Below are 8,304 nucleotides of genomic sequence, written 5' to 3'. Positions count from 1 at the left end.
AGGTGAGGGAGAGCAGCAGTGCCTCCGCTCGGCCGGCAGGTGGCGACATCTCCCAGCGAATGTGTTCGGATTAGAGGAAGCCGAGTGAGCTGCCAGAACCCCGGTGCACCTGATGGAGCTGCTCGGCTGTTCCTAGCCTCCATCCAGAACACATGCCAGAGGATGCTGGTGTCCCTGCTCCCCCTCAGCTGAGCTCACCTGCTCGTTCAACGCGAACGGAGCCGCTCGTGTTTGGAGGGAAATCCGCGTCCGAGCCGCGAGCCGCAACGGCGTGACGCAACTCACACCTTCCTGCTGCAACGCTGAAATATGAATCAGCAGCCGCTCGGACGCTCGTTCTGCCTCTGAATGCGCTCCAGACGCTGATCCGAGGGGGGTGTGGCGCCGAGCGGCTCCGGTCCAGCTGCAGCCGCCCACAGAGCCCCGCTGGCGGAAAGACGCAGGAGCGACGCGCCGGAGGTCTCAGCGCGGTCCTGTCTGCTCGGACTCCGGCTGGCTGGGGAGCTGAGGTCGACCAGGCGGCACCTCGGCAGCCCTCCGCAGGCTCCGGGGCTGCGGATAAAAAAAACGCAGGAATCTCGGCGCATTACGCAGATCGGACGCCTGGATGCGGATCAGTGGCCTGCGGACGGAGATGCGATAAGTACGGTAAGATCAGAGGTGTGTTTGGTTTTCCGCTCTTTTATTGCCTCCAGGATCAGCCAGACATGGGGGAGCAGCGCAGAGGAGGACAAAGGGGCGGATGGAGGAGGAACAGGAGCTCAAATCTTCCTGTTTTTACAGCAGCCACAGTGAGAAGAGCCACTAGGGTGCAGCTCGGAGGGCTGTGGAGGCACAAAGAGGCGCATCTGAGCGTCTGTCCTCATGTGTGAGTCTCTCATCCTGCTGGCTGGCCTTCAGTCACAGCTGACATGTGAGCTGGCTTTATGGTGGGAGTGATGGTGTCCAGGCAGGTGACGGATGCAGCTCTGCTCCATCCTCTCCGCCTGCCTCCAGCAGCAGGCCCTCAGCAGCACTGTCACAGCTCCACTTTCCACTGCTTTTTAATTACATCCCCTCTTCACCCCGGGGAGGACGGCTGGAGGCCTGGATGCTCCTCGGAGGGCTTCAGTCCACTGTCCTCATGTGAACTGCTTCATTAAGGAGCTGCAGCAGCAGCAGGACAGTGTGGTTAGAAACTAAACATCTGAACAAGTGTTTAGATGGAAGCTGCACAACATGTCGTTTTAATTGTGCAACTTTCTGTCCTCAAACTGAACCTCTTCTGTCTTCAGGCATGTTAGCGCCGATCCACGGCTGTGCTGTGTGCGTCAGTGCAGATTGTGTTGCAAGAGGAGATTGAATGCCTCTAAAATCTCAAGGTAAGACCTTCCTCCTCCTCCTCCTCCTCCTCCCCCCCTGACCTTGCCCATGCATGTGTTTGTGTACGAGTGGGAGGCGGTGGAATTGATCCATGGCCTTGAAGCTCCTCGCCTCACTTTTCCTCTCCTTAATTGTGTCTCCTTCATCCTGACTCTGCTTGTTCGAGCCCGGACCTCTGTCCCATCAGCTGAGTGCGAGGATGTCGCCTCGTGCACACGTTGGATGTGTCCTGGGTTTCTGAGTGAAGGAGGGTTGTGTCAGTCTGTCTGAAGGGAATCATCTCTCTTAAGCTTCGTTTGGCAAACTGCTGTGAGTGTGGAAGCAAACGGTGGCAGCTGAAAGGTCTGACTGGTGTCAGTGGTTAAAAAGGGCCCTGATGGAGCAGTCGGCCCCCATGAGGCTGCAGGTTCACAGAAAAGTGTCCGAACACAACGTAATGTGAGTGTTTACATGTTTGTGCGCTCAGAGGGGGAACTTTCAGGTTGAATTGCGGTTCACATTTGGCTCAAACTTAAAATAAATCCAGCTGGAGGGTGTCTGGGTGTCTGAGTCAGCCCTGATGTTCCCTCTCCGTGGTCGGAGCCAGGCGGTCAGTAAATGCAGCGCGTTGACTCCTGTGGGTCTGCACATGTGTGTTGTTGTGCTTTCTGGGAAGAAGGGGCAGCATCAGCAGGAAATCAGGAAATAAGATAAAAGTGTTTCTGTTGTTTGTAGTGAGATGCAGAGAGACAGCTGCTGTAGCTCACTGCCGGCCAGCGTTCAGCAGATACCAGAGATCCTCCTCAGGTGAGCCTTCAGCTGCTAGAAGAATAAAATGACAAGTTATGTGTGAACTAGGAGAAGAATCTTGGAGTCAGGCCTCTGTGGGGACATTTTAAAGCAAAGTTGTGCGTGTTTGTTTTATAATGGTTGCTAGCTTTACATTTCTTGTAATAAAGAGCAGAAACATGGTCGTCCTGCCCTCATCGACTCGCTTTGTCCTCATAGGTGCAGTTGAAGTAAAGGCAGATGAGACTGTGTGCTCAGTTATTTGCTTAACGTGGGCACTAGTTTGTTGTTTTTTAACTTCTCTGACCAGACTGGAGGCTGATGTAGAGACATAAAGAGGAGATGTTTTCATGGTTCAGACTGAATCTTTGTGCAGCAGCATCTCATGGCAGTCGTTTGGCTTTTCCTCTGTGGCGTGGAGCAGCGGCTCAGCTTCAGACACCAACAGCCTCAATCACACCGTGGAGCCTAAAATGTGTTGGACCTGTTCTGGAACGTGATGTTTAAATGTCCGGTTACTTCTCTGCACGTGCACCAGGGTTTGCTGCAGAACATTTGTCTTTCCTTGTGGTCCAGTTTTGGGGACATGTGACCTGCTGCACTTGTGTGACGTGGTGGAAAACACACATGCACCACTGCATTAGCACATGTGCTGCACATGCACCTCACGGGGGTTTCAGTGGAGCGGCTGGCGGCTGGCGGCGCCTGTGGCGGTGATGCGCAGCCACAAGTGTCACAGCTAATGAGTGCGTTTGTGTGTTTGTCCTGTACACACTGGCTGCTGCTCACCTGGATGTCAGAAACAGAGAGTAATGGATGATGTTTGCTCGTACTGCAGCTATCTGGGCCAACAGGAAGTTGCCGTTAGAGAAAGGAGGAAGTCTTTGTTGACCAGATCACACACACAGATTTCATGCAGGATACACACTTGTTATGCAAACACTCATTTATAGAGTCTGTTCAGGACAGACATAGGATCACAGCGTTCACCAAACAGCTGCCCGAACCCGAACCCTAACCAGATTAGTTTAGCTGAGCAGAGTTCTGGTGAGGTTCTGTTTTGAAACTTACAGTTTTCAAGTATTCTGTGTTTTTAAAACCCGACAGAGTTTTTTTCTGTGTTCAATCAAAAACTATTGAGCTGTGTTCTTCTGGCTTCCTACAAATAACAGTTTATTTGTTGTTTCCATTCGTTTTGCGCCTCTGCTAGTTTTACATTCGTGGTATTCGCTCTTTGAACCACCACCTTTCTGGACTCAACTTTTTTGTTTGGCTTAAAACCAAAGTGTGCCCAGAGCGGTGCCGTGGTGTCGGGTTATCGAACCAAATCCACCGAGTGTTTACCTCGTTAACATGTCTGTGTGGTGCTTTTACATGCTGGAAGACGTATCATGAGAGAAATAAGCAGATGAGCATTTCCACCTGCAGCCGGTCTCAAAAACACTGATTCAGACTTCTGGGGTTTCATACGTCACAAACCTAAAGAACCAATCCTGTCAGCTTGCTGGGTGGGACTTCCTGTATCATTGTTCTTTTTCAGAATCGGTGTTACAGAGCTTGAGCAGAGCTAATCCACATTAGCAACGGTGTAGAGTTGCATCTAAGCCACTTTAAGGCATGAAGGGATTATTTTAATGACACAAAATGGCTTCTACATACGTAACTTTTAAACACGAGGTGAAGAGTTGGTGCCGTTAAACCACAGCAGGAAAAGTGTGGAGAATGACGGGAAGCAGTTATATGACGAGTTATTTTTATGCAGGTGGATGGAAATAACTGTCAGAATTATGCAAAGCGGTTGGACGAGGTAAATATGTCCGAGCAGCGACAGACCCGCCTGCTGATTCTGTACTATCAATATGGATCTTATAGTTTTCTTTGACTCCGTCCTGCTGTGGTCTAAATACTCACCGCAGAGCAGCAACAACAAAGACCCAGTTTACTGTCATATTCAACGCATTTGCTAAAAAACAACTTATCATTATTTTTATGACTGTTGGAGGGTTCAGATTTCATCCAGATTCGTCTCCGGAGCAGCTTTGAGCATGAAAAGTGTGACTGACCTCCAGCTGTGTGTCATCAGACCTCTGGGCTCTAGCATCCATGTCTTCTCTTCCATCACGTCTTAAAAGCCATTTTTTAGGCTGACCTTTGTGTGATGTCGTCCATTTTTATGATCTAATTTATTTTTACAATTTTATTTATTGTATTTATTTTATTCTCTTTTACCCTTTATTTATTTGCCTGTTTACTTATTTCATAATGATTTATTATAATTGTTTTTACTTCTAGCCTTGTTTTTATGTTTTTATTTTATTTATTTTTCCCCTTGTTCTGTTTCCTGACTTGGATGTGGCATTTTTAGGTTCTTTTATTATTTTTAGTGTTTTCGTATTGATTTATTTTGAAAATCTTCTACCATGTTTAACTCTATTTTTACACTTTTGCCTCTCTGGTCTTTCTTCTACTGTTTGGACCGTTATTATTATTATTATTATTGTTATTATTATTATCATCATTATTATTATTATTATGCCAACAACAGGTTATCATTTATCTAAAGTCACTTCAGATGACTTCTGTAGCACATTTAAAGCAGCAGATGTCGATTCAAAGTTGTTCCGAGTAGAGAAATGAGATCAATCTCACAAATTTGCTGCCTACATTCAATATTGAGGTTACATTTATTGAAAGAACCCCAACAAGTCCAACAGGTCGTTCTGAGCAAGCAGGAAGAACTTCCAAAGTTATTTTTGGCCTTTTTGTGTAGGACAGTGAAGGGAGAGGCGGGGCAGTGGGGGAAGGACCTGCAGCAAAGGCATGGGCGGGATTCGAACCCACGGCCGCTGTGTCGGGGACGACAGCCCCAGTACTCGGGTCGCCAGCTCAGCCAGGTGAGCTATCGCGGCAGAAGAACTCGGTTTTAATAAGTCTGGCAGAACCAGGCTCAGGGAGGGCGGACGTCTGCCTCCACTGGTCGGGCTGAGGGTGGAAGGCTTGTTAGGGGTGGAGATGTGAGATCTGACAGCTCCTCCTGTAGGACCTGCTGACAACTCATGAAACCACTGAATCGATCTCACTTACTGTGTTCAGCATCAGAGTCGCTGTCAGAAATCCACTCTTTGTTGTTTCCTGTGATGAATCCAGCAGCCGGCCTCCATTGTGTCGCTGTCAGGAAAAGAAAGGCGTCGGATAGTTTCAGCTGTTTTCAGCGGCCTGGAATCTTCTAATGAAGTTTGTTTTGCAGGCGGCGCCGACACTCGGAGTCTCGCCGGAAACACTGAATGTGGCGCGCAGCCGTAAATGTGAATATAATCCACAGAGCTACTAACAGCAACTTCACACTGCAGCCCATCAATACTCATTTCTAACTTCTATATTTAAGATTCTTCCTTTTTTCTCCCTTCAGGCGTGTAAGTTATGATCTCTGTGTCCGTTTTTTTTTTTTTTTTTTACAATCCATCCTCAGAGATTGTACGTGAACCTAAAAACCATCACAAACACTTATTTGGTCGATAAAAGGATGAAAGAGCCACATGTGATGGTGTTCTGCCTCTCCCTGCCCCCCATGTCTCGCTGCCTCCATCACTCCATTCATCATGTAATTGGACGGATTATGACTAATACCAACCCCTCTGGCTGTTTGCGGGCCGTCAAGCCGCTTTTACACAGATTATAAATTGCTTAATGTATTTGGAAGCCCGTGTGTTTGTGTGCGTTCGGTCTGGATCGCGCTCATCCACCTTTTTGATCTCTGCAAACTGTCAAATCGGGTTAGGCGGCGCCAGGCGACGCCATCTAATACGGAGCTGCTGTTTACTGAAGGAGAACCTGCTACTTGCTCGTAATGATGGAAAAAGGGGCAGGAGAAGCTGAAGTTGTCAGGAGAAAGCTCATCGATGTTGACAGCCATAATTAGAATTCATTAATGCATCAGGCGCATCTTTGAGGACTTTGCACAAACACCAAGTCTCCGTCCTCCAGTCTTTCTGCATCTGAAACCTCGGTTTCTTAGCTTTGGCTCTGCACCAGCGCGTCCTACACTCACACACTGATATATATACACGCCATGCAGACGCTGAGGAGCTGAAGATGTTGTGCTAACAAACCCTCCACACGCTCCTCGGAGGCCACGGTTATAGACCGAGGAGGAGCTGCCCTGCCAAACAAAAGGATGCGGGGATAAGTGCAGAACGAGATGAAAGCATCTCCGTTGGCATGGCAACCGGCCGATCATCTGCACAGCGAGGTTTGATGTTCGACGGCGGGTTCTGGTTTACAGCAAGAGAGGGAGGTGAAGAGAACCGGTTTGATCCAGCGCGGCTGTGTTGAGCGCTCTTTATCTTTCCCGGCTTTTGTTTTTGCTGCCGTTTCATTCTCTCGTCTGCTTCCTTTAAGAGACGATCCGGAGCAGCGATGCTCGCCGCCGAGCCGGCAGGCGCTGAAGTCTGTGTGCTCATGAGCGGATCTGGAGGTTTGAGATGCCGGTCTGACCGACATGTAGACACGTCACACAGGAACAGTGGAGTCGCAGCAGGACCGAGGTTCCCTTTTTGGGACAGCTGCTGTCACACAACGTTCAGGGTTAAAGTGACTTATTTTACTAAACAAAGCACTCAAGTGCGTCTTAATTAACATTAAAAAGCTGCAAAATAACATAAAGGTCAGTAATTTCGGCACCTTTTTCCTTTGAGCAGTTTATTGCGCCTCCTGCTGGACACCGGGTTCTGGCCTATCTGACTGTCTGGGCTGCATTTGAATCAAATCCTGCACACGTTGGTCGACTTAACCTTCAGCGTCTTAGTTTTCTGTGTTAGTAGAATGAGAGTTGTTGGGTTTGGAAGCGGTGGCAGGTTCTGTCGAGCCATCGGACAGCTGTGGCGTGTTTTCATTCGACAGATTCCACATGATTAATGGAAATCGGGATAATCAATAGTGAAAGCGATCGTGGAATATCGGCAGCCAAAGTGATGTCATGTGCTCGTATCGATCCTGCTGTTGTATCAGCCGGCTCGTGGAAACAGCAGCTCCGTGCAGAACTTTTGATTCCTCTTTAAGCGGCCGGCCCGGTCCGGTGTTCAGGGACCAACACCTCCACTGTCCCTCTGAGCTATTTTAGGAACTGCTGGCTGGTTTTGCTTCCTCACTGTCAGAGTTTCCTCGAGTTTCTGGCGAGTGTTCATGCTGATGAAGCGGCCGTCTCGTATACATCTCTTCTTCTGCAGCGGTCTGGTCTTTGTCTTGTCTTACGGTTTCTTTAGAGGAAGTCGTGGACACACTCTGGGAGATGTTTAGTGTGATGTACCAGCTGGTTCACTCAGTCAGCTTTTAAACATTTTCACACACTGAAGAAAAACTGCATCACTTCTAAGTTGAACAGTCTTTCCCCCTTTTTTTTGGCTCTTATGTCAAATTAGAAGCGCTTTAGAGTTGCTGTATGAAAACACAGACAGGAGGATGCATCCGTCAGTCCTCACACACTTTTTATTTCACCTGTGTTGCTCTTCTCTATTAAATACACCAGACTTGTTCTGTTGGATTCAGATCAGGGGGAGTGCTTTGAAGTTCTTGTGTGATTTTGTGCTTTGGGTTGTTTTTAAGCTGGAATATTCCTTCAAGCTCCTGCAGAGTCATCATCATGGATGTCACTCCTCTGCTTCACTGTCAGGACTTTGCGTTCATCATCGTGGTAGCTTCAGCTCCAAACATGCTGGACTCCATCTAAGCCCAACAAATGAACGTTGCTGTCGTTTGACCACAGAATGTTCTCCAACATTCATCAGGCTTCTTTTCATGTTTCATTTTTCCAGTTTGCTCAGAAGTAGTCGTATTTTTCCAGCACATCGACCACAGAGGTTGATAGCACACACTGACTTCATGCTGTCTGAGCTGATAACCACCGTGTCACGTCCCTGTCCGTCCACCGGGTCATTCTAGGAGGACTGAAACTGGCCAAAGTCATAATAAATAAACATCTAATGAACATCATGACGTTGCTTTGAATTGTGCTTCAACAGAAATCAAAGCAGCCTGATGGGAGCCGTGAACTAACATGTAGCTGAACAACCCTCTGAGCCAATCACTGCCATCAGGTGTTTCCTGTAGCTCTCAGTCAGACTTCTGCACCTGTTGACAGGTGTTCTGGACCACTGCTCATCAGCAAAGGCCTCTCAT

General features: G+C 48.3%; 1 protein-coding gene across 1 annotated transcript in view; it reads left to right on the top strand.

The window, feature by feature from the left end:
• The first annotated feature begins 418 nt into the window (after window positions 1-418).
• Window positions 419-8,304, top strand: part of tex2 (testis expressed 2) — a 34,225-nt gene continuing 26,339 nt past the window's right edge. Inside the window, exons 1-2 of the mRNA XM_008287542.1 lie at window positions 419-648; window positions 1,275-1,361. The gene's annotated coding sequence lies outside the window, so the exon portion shown is untranslated. The remainder of the gene's footprint in view (window positions 649-1,274; window positions 1,362-8,304) is intronic.

The sequence above is a fragment of the Stegastes partitus genome, unplaced genomic scaffold, assembly GCF_000690725.1.
Source record: "Stegastes partitus isolate 25-593 unplaced genomic scaffold, Stegastes_partitus-1.0.2 Scaffold506, whole genome shotgun sequence".
Classification (NCBI taxonomy): Eukaryota; Metazoa; Chordata; class Actinopteri; family Pomacentridae; genus Stegastes; species Stegastes partitus.
The sequence above is the reverse complement of the archived record's forward strand: the minus strand, read 5'-3'. Positions and strand labels throughout refer to the sequence as shown.